The 23,676-nt window shown below is 37.8% G+C and overlaps 2 long non-coding RNA genes across 2 annotated transcripts; both read left to right on the plus strand.

The window, feature by feature from the left end:
- Nucleotides 1–1,907: 1,907 nt before the first annotated feature.
- On the plus strand, nt 1,908–21,641 carry LOC306883338. The gene is made up of 5 exons (XR_013785350.1): nt 1,908–1,962; nt 2,046–2,380; nt 15,500–16,516; nt 16,966–17,052; nt 21,443–21,641. It is a non-coding gene; the product is annotated as an uncharacterized lncRNA (long non-coding RNA).
- On the plus strand, nt 5,282–6,858 carry LOC306883131. The gene is made up of 3 exons (XR_013785339.1): nt 5,282–5,360; nt 5,791–5,861; nt 6,099–6,858. It is a non-coding gene; the product is annotated as an uncharacterized lncRNA (long non-coding RNA).
- Nucleotides 21,642–23,676: the final 2,035 nt, after the last annotated feature.

The following is a 23,676-nucleotide window of genomic DNA, read 5'->3' on the forward strand; positions in this document are numbered from 1 at the left end:
CCTGTCATGACTTAAGGGGGACGTTGTGTATTAATTATTCTATGGTCATCTAGCAACGTTACAAAGAGAACATTTGGGACATTAACAGAACGTTCCCACCTGGTCCTCTGTTGGTCATATAATAACGTTCCCAATATGACTTAAGGGGAACGTCCCGTAATGGTTATTCTATGGTCATCTAGCAACGTTATACAAAGAGAGCATTTGGGACATTAACAGAACGTTCCCACCTGGTCCTCTGTTGGTCATATAATAACGTTCCCAATATGACTTAAGGGGAACGTCCCGTAATGGTTATTCTATGGTCATCTAGCAACGTTATACAAAGAGAACATTTGGGACATTAACAGAACGTTCCCACCTGGTCCTCTGTTGGTCATATAATAACGTTCCCAATATGACTTAAGGGGAACGTCCCGTAATGGTTATTCTGTGGTCATCTAGCAACTTTATACAAAGAGAACATTTGGGACATTAACAGAACGTTCCCACCTGGTCCTCTGTTGGTCATATAATAACGTTCCTGTCATGACTTAAGGGGGACGTTGTGTATTAATTATTCTATGGTCATCTAGCAACGTTACAAAGAAAACATTAATGTTAACAGAATGTTCCCATACAGTTCCCTTTTACTTAGATGGGCATTTAATTTGGAACTGCGCTGGATGCAACATACACCTTGCAGAATCTACAGAATGTTATTTATTTTACCAAAATCAGACGGATCATACAAAATTCATGTTATGTTTTATTTAGTACTGACCTTAATAAGATATTTCACATAAAAGACATTATAGTCCACAACATAAAATAATAGTTGAATTTAGAAAAATTACCCCGTTCAAACGTTTACATATTTGATTCTTAATACTTTGTTGTTACCAGAGTGATCCACAGCTGTGCTTTTTTCGTTTTGTTTTTGTTTGTTTAGTGATATTTACTCATAAGTCCCTCGTTAGTCCTGAACAGTTAAATAGCCTGCTGTTCCTCAGAAAAATCCTTCAGGTCCCACAAATTCTTTGGTTTTTAAAATTTTGTCCTCTGGAAAACTTTTGACAATTTTGTCCAAATTTTGTTTTGTCTTCTGGAAAACATGTAAGTATCTTCTGTAGCTTCTAAAGGGCAGTATGCCTAAATAAAAAAATATATTTAGGCAAAATAAATAAAAAAACCGACACATTTTCATTTTTTTAAATCTTTTTTCATCTTAATGTTTTTCCTTCTGGAGCATCAGCGAGTGTTTGAATCTTCTGTAATAGTTTTATATGAGTCCCTCAGTTGTCCTCAGTGTAGAAAGATGGATCTCAAAATCACACAGTCATTGTTGGAAAGGGTTCAAATACACAAAAATCCTGGAAAACCAAAGAATTTGTGGGACCAGATATAATTTTTCTGAAGAAAAGCAGGCAGTTTAATTGTTCAGGACTAATTTGGGATCCATGAACAACCATCGCTAAACAAAAAAAACAAACAAACAGCTGTGGATCATAACAACACAGTAGGGTATGTAAATGTTTGAACAGGGTCATTTTTATAAATTCAACTATTATATATATATATCTTATTCAGGTCAGTACAAAAAAAATACATGCTTTTTGTATGATCCCTCTTATTTTGGAAAAAATAATCAACATCTTGCAGATTCTGAAAGGTGTATAAAGTTTTGACCTCAACTGCATCTTCCTAACCCATTTATAAACATGCAGTTATTTCAGCCAAGTTCTCATGAAAATAATAATTAAAAAAACAATCAATCAAATAGTATATCTGTCATTTCCCTATATTTGTGGAACGTATAACAAAGGTAATGTAAAAAAAAAACTAAATAAAAAAAATAACAAAGGTCATGTGCAGCGTACGCCCAATAGCGGCAGTGGAGGGGCGGGGCATCTATCCCAGCATCCTTTGATCCAGACTGAGGACATTTGGCGGTTTTTTTCCCGGCTAGCAGCGGTTTCTATGGTGAGTAACGTATGTCTCTAATTTGATTATCTATCAAGTAAAGTTATTTTAATAAGCACTTCTTGTGAAACGCTATTTTTCAGATAATGAAGGAAACGTTGAAGTTAATGAAGGTAATGTTGTGAACACACTTTGCGAAACCAAAGTCAGCATTAAGTTATCAACATTATCTCGTGAGAATTCGCGTCTATTTTTCGTGTATAAAATGTATATTTAACGTTACTTGCGTTTGTATAGACACTGAAACTTTTTAACAGCAAGTTAAACTAATTCTGTCGTCTGGACAAAATGTAAATTATTTATGTCTGAACAACTTAACCGTCTTACAAATACATCCATATGAATATGTAATCGTGGCATTAACATGTATTATATTGTATTTTTCATACCAAGGCATGTTTCTAACTGTGTTTAATAAGTTAACCCTGCTGAAAAAACCAGCTTAAACCAGCCTAAGATGGTTGGCTGGTTTTAGCTGGTTTAAGCTGGAAATAGCTGGTTTTAGCTGGTCTCCCAGCCTGGCCAGGCTGGTCAGGCTGGTTTTAGCTGGTTGGTCAGCTGGCCTTCCAGCCTGGTCAGGCTGGTTTTAGCTGGTCTCCCAGCCTGTCTAGGCTGGTCAGGCTGGTTTTAGCTGGTCTCCCAGCCTGTCTAGGCTGGTCAGGCTGGTTTTAGCTGGTTGGTCAGCTGGCCTTCCAGCCTGGTCAGGCTGGTTTTAGCTGGTCTCCCAGCCTGTCTAGGCTGGTCAGGCTGGTTTTAGCTGGTTGGTCAGCTGGCCTTCCAGCCTGGTCAGGCTGGTTTTAACTGGTCTCCCAGCCTGTCTAGGCTGGCCAGGCTGGTTTTAGCTGGTCTCCCAGCCTGGTCAGGCTGGCCAGGCTGGTTTCAGCTGGTCTCCCAGCCTGGCCAGGCTGGTCAGGCTGGTTTTAGCTGGTCTCCCATCCTGGCCAGGCTGGTTTTAGCTGGTCTCCCATCCTGGCCAGGCTGGTTTTAGCTGGTCTCCCAGCCTGGTCAGGCTGGTCTCCCATCCTGGCCAGGCTGGTTTTAGCTGGTCTCCCAGCCTGGTCAGGCTGGTTTTAGCTGGTCTCCCAGCCTGGTCAGGCTGGTCTCCCATCCTGGCCAGGCTGGTTTTAGCTGGTCTCCCAGCCTGGTCAGGCTGGTTTTAGCTGGTCTCCCATCCTGGCCAGGCTGGTTTTAGCTGGTCTCCCAGCCTGGTCAGGCTGGTTTTAGCTGGTCTCCCATCCTGGCCAGCCTGGTTTTAGCTGGTCTCCCAGCCTGGTCAGGCTGGTTTTAGCTGGTCTCCCAGCCTGTCTAGGCTGGTCTCCGAACCTGGCCAAGCTGGTGTCTATTTTACCTAATTACAAATTAATTAGATTGTTCCACTTTCTGACAAGGTTAAATTCAAGGGTAGTTTAGTATCATAGTCAAGCATGCTAGATGGTACATCTTAAATTATTCTAGTTGCTAATGATATAATATATCTGAGAGGAGTCTAAAACAAAATTATAAAACTGGTTTCACAAATAAATTATAGCATAAAATACAGTATAAATCTGTAGCATGCCCTGACTTAAATCAGATTAAATTATTGTCTGATGAAATACATTCACCATAGTTGTATGACCAAATATAATTTGGTATTTATATAATATATAACAATTTTAGTGTCATCAGTAATTAAAATATACTAAAATTAAATTTTTACAATATCTTTGACAAGAAATGCATAACGCATATATAACTTCTGGAATGTGTGAGTCATTGAGGACTGATTGAGGACGTTTAATATGTACAGAATATCATTTTCTTAGTTTTCTGTAACACTTTGTACTATTTTAAATATACTTCAGTTATTTCCAAGGATGGAATTCAATTGTGTGATGTTTGTAAAATAATTAAACACTACTTGTTATAGAGAATGTAAACTCACATTTGTTTTTCATTAACATCTTTTCTCTGTTCCGACAATTTTAAAGTTAAGGCAAGACGTGATGTTGTCGACTCCTGGCAAATGTCCAGGCTAAAGTAATCCCAAGTCAACTACTTCCATTGTTCAAAACTAGGTTTCCCACTTACTGTTACATACAATTCTCAAAAGCATGACTGACAGTAGCAGTCTGAAAGATCTGAAAGTGTAGGTTGTATGTGTTGGAGTGGGGTTTGGGGGTGAGTGAGGGGAGAGAACAGACTGACAGTCACACAGAAACAGCATCACTATATGAAAAGAGCTGCACTGTGACACACCTACATCTACAATCCCCCCTCCCTAGACTGCTATACACACACCCACTCTTCCTCATCGACATCCACTCACCCAAACCTCCCATAGCAATACACCAACATCCCACAAACTCTTGCCACCACACTTTTCTCACCCAACCCACACTCATACACCCTCCTCTACACCCATCCACACCCCTCACATCAACTACCTCTCACCCAATCCACTTCTCCCACATCGATATACCCACCTGTGCCCTGCACTTACTGCCCCCCCCCCCCCCCCCCCCCCCCCCCCCCCCCCCCCCCCCCCCACACACACACACACACACACACACACACACACACACACACACACACACACACACGCATGTTGGTTTTTGTGGTTTATTATTTATGGGGACTCTCCATAGGCGTAATGGTTTTTATACTGAACAAACTGTGTGTGCTATTGCCCTACACCAATCCTACACCTAAAATTACCTCTCACAGGAAACCTTGTGCATTTTCAGATTTTCAAAAAAACACCATTTAGTATGTTTTTTAAGCCTTTTGAATTACGGGGACATAGGCAGTGTCCTCATAAACCACCTTCATATTATAATACCTCTGTCATACCCATGTCATCATACAAATTTGTGTCCTCATAAACCACATAAACATACACACACACACACACACACACACAGAGTGAACACAAAATAAAACAAAATAAATAAAAATTAATAAAAATTAAACAAGTAGATTGATTGAAAGAGGGAACACTAATGTTAGAGGAAAAGAAAAGAAAAGAAAAGAAAAGAAAAGAAAAGAAAAGAAAAGAAAAGAAAAGAAAAGGTGGACAAGTATGGTGTCCCATACTCAGAATTTGTGCTCTGCATTTGACCCATCCAAGTACACACACACACACACACACACACACACACACCGTGAACACAAAATAAAACAAGTAAAAAGAATAGAAAAATAATAGATGATTTAATAATAATTAATTTATTTATTTATTATGTAATGTTCTAATTTTAAATGTTTATGTGAATTCTTCGTGACTGTGACGTGTTTTAATTGGCGCGCGTGCTGAACATTCGAGTCTCATTCAAACACTGGAGTAGAGGGAGTTGCCATGGAAACGACGACTGACTAGCAGGAAGCTCCGTCTTTCGCTGCTGTTTTGACTGTTTTCGGTAAGTTTAGTCCCTAAAATCACACAGATATTACATACAACTGTCCCTGACACTTCTCTTGCTTGTAATTGTCTGTTGAAATTAATTTATAAATGGTTTAATGTCTTCGAACATGTCCGTTAGCATTTTAGCAGTTTTCAGAGGACGTAACATTAGGCTAACTCCATAGACTGAGCTCTTTATGAAAGTTTGGGATTTTAATTACATATGTATGTGTAGATGAGAGCTTTTGACAGTTCTGTAATAGTTTTGCTGGTGTTTTTTTCAATGGGTAATTGGAAATAGGCTCATTTATTTAACCTAAACATTTAGCCTAACAGTTGCACTGTACCGTTAATCCGCGACGTCACTGCGCTACAGTTAAACTGAATCAAGTTCAAGCGTGTTGTGATCTCTCCTGCTAAACAAATACAAAAACTACTGATTGCAGGAGCAACAAACAACAGGGGAAGCTCCAAGATTCCACAATGTCTGAAGGGAGCCCTAGACGGAGAAGGACAGGTGAACTGGGAAAGCTTCTTAATTTTTTAAGACGGGTTTGACATCCATAAGTAAGCAGTATGAGAATATTAAATAAGTAAACCTAGAAACAAATTCTGTTATGTTAAGAAATAATTTTTAACTTTTCCACATTTCACCTCTGCTTTAGAGGTGGCATTTACATTTTCCTTGTAATAAACCTGGCATTGCATACTAAATATGGTTGTCTCTGTGACAGATTGCTTGTTATGTTCCTAGATTCTTCAATGCTGATGGCCTGCTGCACCCCAGAATCTGAGCGAACCTCCTGTCAGACAACATCTCCAAAGCACAGTGAACCTCAAATATACACTATTCTTCAAAATTTTATATTTTTAGAAAATACATCTCTTATGCTCACCAAGGCTGAATTTATTTTAAAAAATCAGATAAAAAAACACACAAAAAAAAGCCCCAGTAATATTGTAAAATATTACGATTTAAAATAGCTGTTTTGTGTGAATATATAGTAAAATGTAATTTATTCCTGTGATCAAAGCTGAATTTCCAGCATCATTACTCCAGTCTTCAGTGTCACACGATCCTTCAGAAATCATTATAATATACTGATTTGCTGCTCAAGAAACATTTCTGAAAACAGTTGAGCTGCTGAATATTTATTTTTAATTTTCTTTAGGATTCTTTGATGAATAGAAATTTCAAAAGAACAGCATTTATTTTAAGCAAAATTCTTTACACTCACTTTTGATCAATTTAATGCATCCTTGCTGAATAAAAATATGAATTTCTTTTTTCTTTTCTTTTTTAAAATAACTTTTAAACTGTGGCGAGGGGGCTTGTTTCATCCCACTGTTTTTGGGAGAAGCACGCACAAGCTCCCAGTCCAGACTCTCTCTCCACCTTCCCGTTCTCCGGTGGCTTTTTATCCAGCCAAATGTACCATCATGGATCACAAGTATAACCAAACCATCATATCAGTTATCATAGCAAAACATTACAATCAGAGTTGTTTCAAGGTAAAAAAATTTAAAATCAGCATAACCTTATCCACGCTAATTACTGCAATTAGACACAGGTGTTTATCATTTTGCACTTTACTCAATGCTCGTCTCCCAAATCTCTCTCCTGCTGCAGACCTTGCTGAACCACGCCTGCTGAAAATACAGCTTTGGTCACAGAAATAATTTACAGTTTAACAGATATTCACACAAAACACATATCATAATCGTGCACTACAGTTATATGTGAAGAAATGGATCATCTTTTGTGTGAAATAATACGAACAGCACCTCTGCTAATCTTTCTCCTTTTGGTTTCCTGTTTCTGTCTCGGGATGCCCATCCCAAGGTTACTAAAGATTATGCAAGTTCCAGTTTGGATCCAGCCTCACTTGAGAAGACTTCAGAAGACGCCAAATCTCACGATGACTTCAGATGATGACAACTATAAATGAACATACAAAGCTGCCAAATATTATCCTTATATTGTAATCATTGCCCTAAAAGGTAAGTTAACAGATTTTCAACCAGATTTGTATTGTTACAGTGTTGGTAATATATGTAAATGAACAGTGTTTACCTGTTCTCTAAATTACATGTACCGAGATATCACCATTTATTTGTAGGCAAAACTCTGCCAGATGATGCAAAAGGTTGATTGCACGTCTCATTTGTGTGTGGTGGTGTGTACTATAACTTTTGAAGAGGAACTAATGCTCCTTTGCAGGGCTTTACAGTGCGACCATTTCAGTCCAGCCAAGCCGCTGTGCATCTTCATTCAAATACAGCGGTGTTTCGTTTAAGAATGAACTGCGTTTTTAAATTAATGAGTCAATGATTCAATTACCCATTCATAAAGACAGTCATGTACTTCACTCCTGAATGAATCAGCCGTTCGAACGAATCAATTCAATTAATGATTCAGTGATAAAATCAGTGAATTTAATTGCACTTATGCAACCTCTGAGCCTCATTAAACATCTGAAAATACACCTACAAGCCACTTGTGTTCTTCTGTGCCACCTCTGTAGTACACATTTATTCCTTATTTACTGATTTAATTTGATATTTAGCATCGTTTGGTACTGTGTTGCCTCCAGGCAACATACTTTATTTTAGGATTTTTTAATAAAATGAGACACCCATTTAATTGATAAATGCTATCTCAGGGTAGTAGAACTCAAACACTAATCAATGAAAACCCCAAAAAAGTGGTCACATGACCCACAGTGGTCCATTTTGCTTCCAATAGGTGCGTTCGACTTCATGCAGCACTTAGCAGACCGATCGGTGGCTGACTTGAAGCAGTGCATGCCGGTTAGAAATTTAGTCCGACTTGAACCGGCGCCGACCACACGTCACTGTCACGTGTGGCATCAAAGTACCGCGATAGCGTTTCGAGAGCAGCCGGCTGACTCAGCCGGCGCAATTTCTCCAGAGCGACTGCGGGAGCGCTGATGACGACACAGCTGTTTCACGATTGGCCAAATTCACCACATGACAACACCAACGTGTATTTCGGGTTTATTCTGACAACTTCAGTCCCACTAATGCTCATATACGGACTTTCAAAAAAATTAAAATAAATTAACTTTTCATGTCATCTTCATCTCGTAAATCATGTTTATTAAAAGATTACAATTATTTTTACTGCAATCACTTTTTTGTTCATTTGTATAGCATAGGTTTATTTTGGACCTTTTTCATACAGACCCTTTACAGTATTAAGCTGCATAACCTATTTAGATAATCATTTTTTTATGGAATAAATCAAATGTCAATCTTACAGATTTTTAATATAATGTGGTCATCATGGATTCTGATTGATACTAATTGTCTAGTTACTGGGTTCATCCATCTTCACTTGCATGTGATTACTGCCAACAACTCTGGCTGGATGTCAACTTAATACAACATTCAGATCACTTTCATAAGCTGGTATAAATCATAATAGAAAGGCAAATAAATTGGGCTTATCCGTAGGCCTGTTCATGGTGATCACGTATGAATGTTCATGGTGTTTTGTCTTACTAAAATGTGCTTTTTTATTATTTTTATTAAGTTGCAGTAGCAAAAACACGCATAATGAATCATACTGCACAAGTCAAATTTTCAATATGTTCTGTTTATTTACTTAAAACTTGTTTCTGTCGTGATGACACCCTTTCAAAATATTACATACATCTTAAAGGTTTATTAAAACAATACTTATTACATTGAACCTTTACTCACTTTCGTTGCTCGTTGTGCTCAATTTCATACAACAATAACGGCATTTCTATAGCTTCCAGTTCGTCTGCAATAAAGCAAGCAAACGCCACGTGATCTGCCATGACTGAGGTAGATGCAGCAAATTACGAGAGCCCCGAAGTGTCCGACTTGACGACTCCGTTTTCAACTCCGCCCCTGACTGCAAGCGGCTACTCTCGTTGATCGCCGTCTGTAGCCGTGCTTCAAGTCGAACGCACCTAATGTCAGGACATGTGCACGTCACATGACTCCCTATTTTCTCCAATGAAAAGTGCATATATCATCAATTTTCATCCATATAATTGCCTACAACAAGTATGAGTCACCTTCATTATTAAGTTAAGAAGTATTTTCAAAAACTTTTCTTTATATCATCATATTTATTTTAGGAAATTAAAACTTCATGTTGCCTCAACATTGTACCGTAATGGAATCGGATGAGGCCATGCAGGCCTGCTAAGTTATAATACAAGTATATGATATTAGTAAGGAAAAGAGTTAGAATTATCTAAATGTATTTGCATTTTTGCAAAATTTTGTAATGCATTTGTAAAAATAGTAATTCAGATACTATATCTGCACGTTATGATTTTTCTGTTGAGGAATTGCTTTCTCAGAAGCAGTGAGGTGTCATTAGTGAGGAAGGAGATTTTACATGCATGTGCGTGTGTGTGTGTGTGCATGCTTGTAAGGATAAAGTGCATATTAGGATAAGGTTATGCTGATTTTTTTACCTTAATTTTTTAACTTGAACTCTGATTGTAATGTTTTGATATGATAACTGATATGATGGTTAGATTATACTTGTGATCCACGATAGTACAATGTTGCCTGAGAGCAAGAGCTGGATATGAAATTGCATTTTATTAAATATGAGATATGCAATACTTTAAAAACTTGATAAAACTAACTGTTCAGGTGTTTGGTTATGGAAAATGATGTTAACAATAAATATATTTATTTTTTATGCATAAAAATGTCAAATGTTTAATTTGTCCGTTGTGGTACAATGTTGCCTTGAGGCAACACACTTTTAAAATATAAATAAATAAAATTAATGAAAATGTTTATTGAATTTGTTATAGTGTTCAATTTTAAGCAGGAAAAACATCACAAATATTTTTTTTTCTCGTTGATATTATATTGCGTACTGTAGAGGGTTAATCTTGTATGAAAATTGCATGAAAAAGAAAATGCCAGTATTATGCCACAAATATTTTCTACTTAGCTAATCTTAAATTAAACTTGGATTGATACTTTATAATACCAGAGACCAGATGTGATACTTCATAACGCAGGGGTGTCCAGATCTGAATTTAGGAAGGCAGATCTCCAGGAGCAGGATTAGGCAGCCATGTTATATTGGTTATGTATGATGGATTTTGAACTGTACTATATTTATTGCATGTTTTCTTGGTTTCCAGTTGAAGACATCAGTACATCAGATGTTGGCCTGGACAGCTGTATCAGTAACAGTACACCACACTGACCTCTCTGCGTTTGCATGGATGGCTGACTACTACCATGTTCTATGAAGGTATTATTTTAGCAAAACTGAGCACCTGTGACAGTGGAATTTGCAGTTATAAAAAATAGTCACACATGCGTATCAGTAAATTCGAAGTCACAATTTTTTTTAGGAGTTGCAAATGTTTTATTTACACTTTCTCTCTCACAAACACAACACGACAGTAATACAATTTCAAATCCTGAGGTGCACAAATCCTATTCTACAAATCACAAATTAAGAAACTCATATGCTCACAGTTAGGAAAGAGTTGCTGCAGTGAATGTGGGGCAAAACGCATTCATACACCCGAATCAAAAATGTGAAGTCATAAACAAATTAGGCACATTTGTATATACAGTCGTGGTCAGAATTACTGGCACCTTTGATAAATATGAAAAAAGAGGCCTGTGAAAATAAACATTAAGACAATATAGACACACATCATCTTCCAAGCAGATTTGTGACATTTTCTGTGGACTGGAAATTTTAATTATGGCCCTGATGGTGGAAATGGGAATTTTCAATGCTTTAGCTAATGTTCTTATAGCCACTTTGCAATTTGTGATGCTCTTCAATCTTTTGCTGCATATCAAAAAATATATTCTTTTTTTTACTCATTGTCGGGCACGTGCAGGTGGGGGTTTGGTGCTTGAGCACCTGCCCCTTTTCCCCTCGATGCCCAAAGTGCCCTTTTGTCAAGGCAATTTTTTTACTTTTTTTAATTGTAATTAAACGCCCTTTTGTGAAGGCCTGCCCAATCTAACTATTAGTAAAATTAATGAATAATAGTTTAGCAGTAAATTCAATTATCCACATGATAACCTTTCACCTGACGATTTCATCCGGGGCAATCCCTCACGTTCAGACACCTTTAGGATGCTTTCAGTAATGCAAGTAGAAGCAAGCTTCAGACGGGCCCGGACATGTACTGGCTTAAGCAGGGGGACACGTCTGGCACTGCAGGATTTGAGTCCCTGGCGGCGTAGTGTGTTACTGATGGTAGCCTTTGTTACTTTGGTCCCAGCTCTCTGCAGGTCATTCACTAGGTCCCCCCGTGTGGTTCTGGGATTTTTGCTCACCGTTCTTGTGATCATTTTGACCCCACGGGGTGAGATCTTGCGTGGAACCCCAGATCGAGGGAGATTATCAGTGGTCTTGTATGTCTTCCATTTTCTAATAATTGCTCCCACAGTTGATTTCTTCACACCAAGCTGCTTGCCTATTGCAGATTCAGTCTTCCCAGCCTGGTGCAGGTCTACAATTTTGTTTCTGGTGTCCTTCGACAGCTCTTTGGTCTTGGCCATAGTGGAGTTTGGAGTGTGACTGTTTGAGGTTGTGGACAGGTGTCTTTTATACTAATAACGAGTTAAAACAGGTGTCATTAATACAGGTAATTAGTGGAGGACAGAGGAGCCTCTTAAAGAAGAAGTTACAGGTCTGTGAGAGCCAGAAATCTTGCTTGTTTGTAGGTAACCAAATACTTATTTTACTGAGGAATTTACCAATTAATTAATTAAAAATCCTACAATGTGATTTCCTGGATTCTTTCCCCCCATTCTCTCTCTCTCATAGTTGAAGTGTACCTATGATGAAAATTACAGGCCTCTCTCATCTTTTTAAGTGGGAGAACAATTGCACAATTGGTGGCTGACTAAATACTTTTTTGCCCAACTGTATATTCCCTGCACTCCACAAAAATATCCTGGAAATTTAGCAGTGTTCAGAATAGAAAAAAGAACGAAAATATAAGTAAAAACTAACACAAACTGTAGTGGCATTCACTATACCACGTATTATAAACACCCAGCCTAAATATTTAAAGTGAAACTGAAACGAGTGGCGTGGTTGCTGGAAACTGCACAATACAAACTCTAAATAAACTCACTTTTCTCATTCGTCACCAATCCTAATGTGCACGCTTTGCGCTTGACCTTGATTGTTTTATATAAGTCGCCTTAGAAATCGCAGCACCTTGGAATGAATAATCCAGAAAAACAGTATTCTATCCATTTTCATAAAAATGTGTGTGGAAACAGAAGAAAGCATGTCTTTGCAAGATAAAACAACAAATTATTTCCATGTTTTCCTCACAAAATTACAGTGCTAGTGAGCAGGTGGATAACACTGACAATTTAATTTATGCAATTCATGATAATTCATGTACCCTTACTGGAAAGTGTTACTGAATCCTGAAAAAAAATGTATCACCATTTCCACACAAAATATGAAGCAGCACAACTTTTCAACATTGATAATAATCAGATATATTTCTTGAGCATCAAATAAAATTGGTTTCTAAAAAACCACGTGACACTAAAAACTGGAGTAATGATGCAGAAAATTATCCTTTGCATCACAGGAATAGCATTACATTTTATAATATATTAAAATAGAAAACTTTTTTTTTTTTACATTTCCACTTTTTTTTTAATTTGTAATAATATTTCACAATATTTTGATCAAATAAATGCAGCCTTGATGAGCAGAAGAGTTTATACTTTAAGGTACTTTAATAATAACAATTCTATTTATGCTTTATATTATATTATTATCACGATTATTAAATGCTGCTTTTTATTTTTACAGGACAATAGTATGTATTACAATATAAGATATATCTTTTAATGTGCTAAAATATATATTTTTAATAATAAGTGCCGGGGGCGTGGCTTGTGGGCGTGGTGATATTTTCCTGCTTTTTTTTATTTGTCTCTAACTGATCACATGCCTGTTTTATTTTTTTTATTTTTTTTTACTTATTGAAAGGTTAGATTTTTGTGATTATTTTATTTTTAATGAAAGAGCAAAGTATAAACAATAGATTTATTTTTTATAGGCTTCTTTGATCTTATTTATTAAGGGTGCCTATAATTCTGACCGCGACTGTAAGAATGAGAACTCATATGCGAGATCTCACATGACATATCAGTATGTGAGATCCCACATGCATACCTGCGCTCTATCCACTGATAAACACAGCATGTGGCCCTTGACCCATTTTATTTGACACAGAATTCTGACATGATCGTGTCATTATTACTCAATCGACACAACACCACCCTGAAATTACTTTGCACTGTAGAAATATGGTTTTGGCAAGAAATGTACAGTGGCAATTTTTTTTTTGTGCAATTTTTTTTGAGTGCTACTATTTCACATTCAATATTCTAGACTAAATTAAAGGTATATAAGTCACTTTTATGGATGTTTCTTTACAAACTTCATAGTTTGTTTTTTTATACCAAAGATATACCACAACAACAACAAAAATACCAGAGTTAAATTCTAATAAAGTCTATAAAAAATGTTCAGTTCTAATAAACACACATTACAGGAAAAAAAGAATTAAATATTATGACGAAATTAATATTACAGAATATTCTGAAAAAAATGAAATATATCCCTGCATAAATCAGGTATAACTGAGCCTGTGAAGTTCTTCATTTGTGATTTATAGAATAGGATTTATACACCTGCAATGGAGATTTTGAGAAGGTGTAACTGTTTTGTTGTGTTTGTGAGAGAGAAAGAAACAAAATATAAGATTTCAACTCCTAAAACATTTTCTTAAGGGAAATAAAAGTGCTCAGTTTCGTTACAATAATACTAGATACAATAGATGCACTGTATGCAAATATAACAAAGGGACATAAACAACTTGCAAACTTATTATCTTTAAGTGAAAATATTCATTTTGAATACAAAATAGATCATTTGTGTGATTCGTGTAGACCCAAAGAGTTATTGAAAATTAACTTTGTCTACTGATATTAAAATTGTGGGTTACATGTTCATCACCTTTTTCAATCCTGACCTGATTAGTTTACATCCCTGATCTGATAATGCAAAGAACTTAGTTTTAATTGCAACATTTTAATTTCTATATTAGTCTAATAAAGAAGCTTTGTATACAGAAGGTTTGTATGCTCTAAACATGTATTTGTAACTGTATATTTTGTATTAATAAAGATATTATGACTAAATGTGGTGTGTTTAATAAATTATTACTAATGTATCTATTATTAAGTATGTGAGATTTTTAAAAAGCAGAAAATCAACATTGTTTTGATGCCACGAGAAACTACGCTGATTCCATGTCAGTCTGCTATCTGGCCGGTCTTTGACCAGCTTAAACCAGCCAAGACCAGCCTGACTGACCAGCTAAAACCAGCCAAGACCAGCCTGACCAGCTAAAACCAGCCAAGACCAGCCTGACTGACCAGCTTAAACCAGCCAAGACCAGCCTGACTGACCATCTAAAACCAGCCAAGACCAGCCTGACCAGCTAAAACCAGCCAAGACCAGCCTGACCAGCTAAAACCAGCCAAGACCAGCCTGACTGACCAGCTTAAACCAGCCAAGACCAGCCTGACTGACCATCTAAAACCAGCCAAGACCAGCCTGACTGACCAGCTAAAACCAGCAAAGACCAGCCTGACCAGCTAAAACCAGCCAAGACCAGCCTGACCAGCTAAAACCAGCCAAGACCAGCCTGACCAGCTAAAACCAGCCTGACCAGCTAAGACTAGCCAGCCTGGCCAGCTAAAACCAGCCAAGACCAGCCTGACCAGCTAAGACTAGCCAGCCTGGCCAGCTAAAACCAGCCAAGACCAGCCTGACCAGCTAAAACCAGCCTGACCAGCTGAAATAAGCTAAAACCAGCCTGACCAGCTGAAACCAGCCAAGACCAGCCAGCCTGGCCAGCTAAAACCAGCCAAGACCAGCCTGACCAGCTAAAACCAGCCTGACCAGCTGAAACCAGCTAAAACCAGCCTGACCAGCTAAAAATGTGGTCAAAACCCCTCTAAAACCAGCCTGATAAACCAGCTATGACCAGGCTGGGAGACCAGCTAAAACCAGCCTGGCCAGCTTAGGCTGGTTTAAGCTGGTTTTTTCAGCAGGGAAGTTTGCTCATTTAACGTTACATTCAATGATAATATTTCTGTTCTCTGAGATTTCTGCTGATAACTCGTTTCGAGTCCAGTTCAACAAGACTAGATATAGTCTGTTTATAAACACTTAGCAATTAATGCCATTTTCTGCATTAGTTTAATCATTGCATGTAACTTATTTAGTTTGCCGTACGTGGGACACCAAAGGCCTTCTCTCTGATATGCTGTGACTGACAATTGAACACACACCAAAACGCAAAATAATTTCAAAAGTAATTAATTGTAATGCAAATCTTATAAAACTGCGTGTATTTGAAGCATGTTCCTCGCAGGCCGTTAGCATATAAACCCGCGCTGATGATGATGAGCTGATGATGATGAGCTGCACATTCAGAAATAACTTAAAGAATCTTAACATGCAAAGCAGTCAAATCAATTCTCCAAAAAAAAACAAAGAACATGTCTTGCTATGTTTCATTTTAGTAATAGTGTGATTGCAATTGTCTGTCTGTCGTGTTTTTATTTATAGCCTACTGTACATATTTTAAGAAAACATGGCTTTAAAGGTAGGACTGGGATTTGCGGCTCAAAATAAACTTTGGTCTATAATGCATTTCTTATTTTTTATAGTCACTGTAAAATGGGTAAGTTTAGGTTTGGGGGTTGGTTAAGGGGTCTACAAATCTAAATGTTATGTTTTAACACATTAAAACACATTTTGAAAATGTATGTTTTGTTCTTGGAACCGTTACTAGCTAATACCTATGTATGAACAATGAGATTGATCTTAAACAAAAGATGTTGGATCAGAATTTTGTTTATTTTTTAGTCATTTTTCCTATAATGTAAGCCTTTTACAGTTGTCTTTTTTGTGCCCGTTTTGTCCCCTTTGATTAGCAATGAACACTTATATTGTACTACACTGAATGCAATGTTCTAACAAAGTCTATACTATTCCCTTTGCTGTGCTTCCCAGACTCTGCCTTGTACACTGCCCTCATGCAAGCTGTGATGGCATCTCAGAAGGTAGGCTTGACTTGCAAAATTACAGCAGCATATTGCTGACAGGCCAGAAAAATGGTGTTATAACAAGAGCTTTTTATATTAATAGGAGGATATATTGATTTATAACTGTTGTGTTAAATCCAAGCATGAAGTATTGAAATAATCAAATTGTGTAGCCTATATTGTGTATTTAAGGATTAGTTCACCCCAGAATTCCTGATAATTTACTCACCCCATGTCAGTTTTCCTTTAAAATAAAAGCTCTTCTGCTGTTTCTGTTAAAATAAAAGCTAAATTTAGATGTTCAATTACTATTTGGAGCATTGGTATCGCTAGATGAGGGCTGTATGAACTAATTTTTGTGGAAACCTGAAATTCGGCTAAAATCGAAAATTTGTTTACTTTTTTTTTTTTTTGCCTGTAGCTCAAAATTATATTCACAAACACGCTGTCTTATCCTTAATTAATAGGAGAATATGAGATGCCATCGAAACAAAGGAAAAAAATGTCCACATCCTCTCAAAACCCACTACCAAGTCTCCCTAAGCCTCTGAGTTGTAAGTAACAGATTTCACTTTTGGTGTAATTTCTTGTGTTGTGTTGATGCATTGATGGTTTGTGCGATGTCAATTAGTGAACAGGCCAAAAAAACAAGTGCAGTGCCAGCTGGTGTGAACATAGCTTTCCAGGCTTTGTGTACAATACAAACAGGGGCCCGTTGTATAAACTGCTTAGACTAGTCTTAAAAACTAGTCATCTAATTTGATTTCTTCAAGACTGGTCATAACTGGACTCAAATGAAGGTGTAGAACCATGTCAAGGACGATCCGAAGAAATGGGCAGCACCTGAGTTAAATATATGAGTGTCACAGCAAAGGGCCTGAATACTTAGGACCATGTGATATTTCAGTTTTTCTTTTTTAATAAATCTCCAAAAATGTCAACAATTCTGTGTTTTTCTGTCAATATGGGGTGCTGTGTGTACATTAATGAGGAAAAAAAAAGAACTTAAATGATTTTAGCAAATGGCTGCAATATAACAAAGAGTGAAAAATTTAAGGGGGTCTGAATACTTTCCATACCCACTGTATATATATATATATGAATATTTTGTATTATCTCTAGAATAACATAACTGTTTGATTTATCCCTTCACTTATTTACTTAGTACATACAGTGGTGCTGGAAAGTTTGTGAACCCTTCAACTTTTCTAAATTTCTGCATAAACCTACCTAAAATGTTATTCATTTAATTTTTTTTTAATTCAAGATTAGATTCAACTTTATTGCCATTGTGCAGACTACAAGTACATGGCCAATGAAATGCAGTTAGCATTCAACCAGAAGTGCAAATAACAAAGTATATAATAAATATAAAAAATTAATTATGTGTATATTACGCTTTATGACATAGTACAAGTTATGAGGTAGAAGGGTAGAGACCAGCTCAATGCAAATGACTGTAAATACAACATAAGGTGCAAAGGAAGTATAAACAGAATGTGCATTACACAGTGAGTAATGAAAATAGCATGTTTAATATATGGCCAGTGACCATAACAGTGCAATTTCTTTGTATGCTTGTTTGTTTTAAAGTACACAAAGAAAATCCAACCAAACAAAGGAGACAGAAATATATACTTTCTCATTATTTATTGAGAAACAAAATTCAGTGTTACATATCTGGCAAAACTATGTGAATCTTTGCTTTCAGTATCTGATGTGACCGCCAATAACTGCAGCTTAACTTTTCTTGTAACTGCTGATCAGTCCTGTACAACAACTTCTAGCCCATTTCTCATAAAGAACCACTTTAACTCTGTGATGTTGGTGGTTTTCCTCCTATGAATTGCTTGCTAAGGTCTTTCCACTGCATTTTAATTGGATTTAGGTCTGGACTCTGAAGTTGCAATTCCAAAACATTAACTGTGTTCTTCTTTAATCAGTAGAGCTACTTGTGTGCTTGGGTCATTGTCTTGCTGCATGGTCCATTTTCTCTTGAAACTCAGTTCTTGGACAAATGTCCTGACATTTTCCTTTATAATTTGAATTGTTCCATCAATGATAGCAAGTTGTCCTTGCCCGGATGCAGCAAAACAGGCCCAAGCCATGATACTACCATCACCATGTTTCACAGGTGGGATAAGATTCTTATGCTGGAATGCAGTGTTTTTTCTTTTCCAAACATAATGCTTCTCATTTAAACCAGATAGTCCTCTTTTGGTGTCATCCGTCCACACAGCATTTCTCCAATATCCCTCTGGTTTGTCCACATGATCTTTAGCAAACTGCAGACCAACAATTTTATTTTTGGAGAGCAGAGGTGGCAACACTTTATTTTAAGGTTTCACGTTACATGTACTTACTATTATAATAAAGTGTAACCACAGTGGCTTTCTTCTTGCAACTCTGCCATGCACATCACGGTTGTTCAGTGTTCGCTTGATGGTGTACTCATAAACTGTAACATTAGCCAGTGTGAGAAAGGCCTTTAGTTGTTTGTAAGTTACCCTGGGGTCCTTTGCAACCTCACAGACTATTATACCTCTTGCTTTCGGACTGATCTTTGTTGGTTGACCACTCCTGTGGAGGGTCTTGGTCTTGGTATATTCAGTGGTCTTGAATATACTCCATTTGTACACAATCTGTCTGACTGGATTTGGGAAGTCCAAACTGATTAGAGATGGTTTTATAACCTTTTTCAGCCTAATGAGTAAGATCAACTCTTTTTCTGAGGCCCTTAAGGATCTCCTTTGTTCATGCCATGATTCACTTCTACAAACTTGATCAGACTTTGATGGATCCCTGTTCTTTTAGTAAAACAGGGCAGACACTGACGCCTTTTAGTCATCACATTGTTTGAAAACACCTCTGAACAGATGGACTAATTTCACCTTCAAATTAACTACTAATTGTTAGGGGTGGCACGGTACACAGATGTCACGGTTCGGTACGTACCTCGGTTCGGGGGTCACGGTTCGATACAATTTCGGTACAACAGGGAAAAAAAAGACATCTACTTTGCTCAGTTTCTTTTATTTTGATGTGAAAATGCTAAATATTATTACATGTTATATAAAATCTGTTTTGTTTTCATTGTGAGTGTACACAAATAAAAGCAGACCTTTAACTACAAGCAACAGCACAAATAAAAATACAATAGAGTAAAGATACAAATAAAATAATCAGTGATTTTCAGGGGTTTTTTAGGTACAGAAATTGAAGTATGATTAAAGTAATCAAAGGTAAAACAGCATTGCATATTTGACTGTATAAATTAAAGATTACTCTTTATTAAAGTTACAAACGCGATTCAATCAAGAGCAGTGAGTGATTTCTTTGTTGTTGCTGTTTATTTAATATTAACTGTCACTTTAAGAGAAAGCACTGATACTGTACGCCCAGCCGGCTATGTCTGCTATAGGATACTTACCAAGACAGGCATTTTGACAGAATTTTGTGTGAATTTATCCATTAAAACACAATACTTCAGAGAGAGCTTCATATTTGCGCGCGTTCTGAGGCGCAGGTTTGTGCGCTTCTGATGAGCGCACGCACAAATCTTCTCACTGCGCGCGCGAGCTCGCGTCCTCTGGCTCTTAAATATTTGAGCTGGCAAAGCTTACATGACTTTAGTCTAAACACCGATATCAACGTGTGCTGTTCAGGTCTCACCTGTGCGCGCGCTATCAGCACCCGGGTGATGACGGAATAAATGCTCATATTCCAGCATACGGCACTCGCATTGAACAAGAGTGAATGATTTGTCCACTTATTTTTTTTTTTTCTTTCTCATCGCTGTTGTTATAATGTACTGGGAAGCCAGAATGCGCATCCATTAACAGAAACATACATTAGCCGAACCCTATTTGTTTTACGTGTTATTTATAACAAACCACATGCGTTGTCAGAATTCAGTTGAACCGCGGTCCTAGCGCGTGCCGAACCGTGTGTGGAGAACCGTGCGGTTCGGTTTTTTTCCGCGAACCGTGCCACCCCTACTAATTGTAGACATTCACATACTTTTGCCAGTCACAGATATGTAAAATTAGATAAATTCTTTGAATAAATAAATGAGAAAGCATATATTTTCATTGCATTTCTCTGATTGGATTCTCTTTGTCAACTTTCCGGACTTTTTTGGTTTTACTTGAAAATTGTTAAGCCCAAGATCCCTGACCTCTGCCTTTATGAAAGACAAGATCTACCTATTGAAGAATTGATAGAAAAAGACATCCCAGATTGAGGCCTTTGATTTAGTATGTTACTTAGTGATGTACTGATCATAGCTGATTCAAAATCACATTTTATTTTTTATTTTTTTTTTACCTAACAAATTGGCTGATTCTGACACAGATTTTTTTTTTAAAGAAAATGTATTGGCTATTTAATTATAACAAACAAACAAAATGCCTGTAGCCATTTGAAATTAGAGGCAACCACTTCATTTTAATCATGATCCAAACAAAGATGATACACACGTTGCAAAAGCAGTTGTTTTTCATTTGAATGTGATTGTATAATTTCAGGATTTAAAACAAAAACAGAATGGTCTGACTTTAGGTTTTAAGTATTTTATTTATTTAATTTTTTGCTACATAAAGCATATCTGCATGAAACAAAAACAGCAGGCCTGAATGAGGCTCAGATTCACTCTCTAACAGCAGATAGCACTTATGAACCACCCATGATATAGCATTTCCTTGGTTACTGCTGTAAACAAAGCAGAGAAATGTAATGCCTTTTTGTACTTATTTTACTATTATTTTGGGATCTACTGGGACAGTGATAAAGATCTATCGACAGGTCGATCCACAGGTTGGTGACCACTGTTCTAAAGGGTTTGCAGACTTTCAAGCACCACTGTATATACCTAAGTGTAATTAAAAGCCATTAAAAAGTAATTGAAGTGATTGGTAAATATTGTTATTTATGCTTTTTTTTCAGGCAGCAGAACAACAACTTGGGGCACCTCCTGAAGATGGAGACAGTGATCAAAAATACACGCGCATACATACACACACACACACACACACATTGTATATAATTAATGTAAATTGTTATACTGTTACTGTTTACCGTTGTTTTGACAAATGTAGATGCTATGGAAGTTTTCATGGCAATAAAGCCAGTTTGAATTCAATTGAATTGATTGAGCTTTCTCTGCCCCCTCTCTCTCTCACCCACCCTTCCTATGCATGACCACATGTAATATTATGTTTTGTTCACAATGCAGATGAATGACGAATTCCTGCTTTGTTTGTTTATCTTTGAATATGTTAAGCGTGAAGACACAGTGCTTATGCCCAATTAGGTTTTGATGACCAAGAACCAGCGTGAAAGATGTGTTGCATTAACATTATAGTTTGATCCCCTAAAGTTTCCTGTGATGTTACTAAAGGTTCTGAAAATATTCAGTAAATGTGATGGAAATGCCTAAAAAGGATCAAAAAGTAACATTCTAGGTTGGTCCCCCAAAGGTCTTGAAAACATGGACTGTAGTGTAGAGACCTAGAGGTAATGTCCTATAGTACTGGTCCACTAAACGGCCCGAGAACGTCTTGAATGCTCTCTGAAGGTCCACCAAAAAACATCCCCCAACCCTTTAAAGAGCTCCACATTGTGACCTTCTCAGAACGTTCTGGGAACATTACCAGGTGACGTCCTTGACACCAGCAATGACATTTTGAGAACGTTCTGGGAACATCAGATTTCCAAATAAAATATGGTCCCCTAAACGTTCTGAGAACGTCCTGAAAGTTCTGCTAATGTCCCCTAAATAACGTTCCCTCACCCTTTAAAAAACTCAACATCGGGACCTTCTCAGAACGTTCTGGGAACGTTACCAGGTGACGTCCTTGACACCAGCACTGACGTTTTGAGAACGTTCTGGGAACATCAGATTTCCAATTAAAATATGGTCCCCTAAACGTTCCGGGAACGTCCTGAATGTTCTGTGAAGGTCCTCCAAATAACGTCCCCCAACCCTTTAAAGAACTCAACATCGTGACCATCTCAGAACGTTCTGGGGACGTTACTAGACAACGTCCTTGACACCAGCGGGGACGTTCTGAGGACGTTCTGGGAACATCAGATTTCCAAATAAAATATGGTCCCCTAAACGTTCTGGGAACGTCCTGAATGTTCTGTGAAGGTCCTCCAAATAACGTCCCCCAACCCTTTAAAGAACTCAACATCGTGACCATCTCAGAACGTTCTGGGGACGTTACTAGACAACGTCCTTGACACCAGCGGGGACGTTCTGAGGACGTTCTGGGAACATCAGATTTCCAAATAAAATATGGTCCCCTAAACGTTCTGGGAACGTCCTGAATGTTCTGTGAAGGTCCTCCAAATAACGTCCCCCAACCCTTTAAAGAACTCAACATCGTGACCATCTCAGAACGTTCTGGGGACGTTACTAGACAACGTCCTTGACACCAGCGGGGACGTTCTGAGGACGTTCTGGGAACTTCAGATATCCAAATAAAATATGGTCCCCTAAACGTTCTGGGAACGTCCTGAATGTTCTGTGAAGGTCCTCCAAATAACGTCCCCCAACCCTTTAAAGAACTCAACATCGTGACCATCTCAGAACGTTCTGGGGACGTTACTAGACAACGTCCTTGACACCAGCGGGGACGTTCTGAGGACGTTCTGGGAACGTAAAATTTCTAGCGGGGTAGTTATTGTTTCTGTAGCTTGCTTGTTTAGTGTGTTTACAAAGCTTAATGCTATATCCGTGAACTCGCTGACGTCAGATAAACTCGCCCGGAACATGTTCCAGTCGACGTCATCAAGAGGCGCCTGTAGCATAGCTTCTGAGTGGGAGGACCAGCGCGTCACTAATCTCTGCACCGGGGGATCCTGAACGAGCCTTTGTTTATATTCCGGTGTGAAGAAAATGGCAGCATGGTCCGATTTGCCAAAAGCCGGTAGTGAGTGGGCGTTGTAGGCATTCTTAAACTGAGAGTAGCAGTGATCCAGTGTATTTGGTCCTCTAGTTGGACAGGATACATGTTGATGAAAGTTCGGCATGACCTTCCTGAGGCTAGCTTTGTTAAAGTCTCCCGCGATGATAAAGGCAGCGTCAGGATGTTTGTTAATGTAGCTGCTGAGCACATCGTGAAGCTTAGACAAAGCCAAGCCGGTGTCTGCCTGTGGCGGAATGTAAACCGCAG

The sequence above is a fragment of the Barbus barbus genome (assembly GCF_936440315.1).
Source record: "Barbus barbus genome assembly, chromosome: 17".
NCBI classification, from domain to species: Eukaryota; Metazoa; Chordata; class Actinopteri; order Cypriniformes; family Cyprinidae; genus Barbus; species Barbus barbus.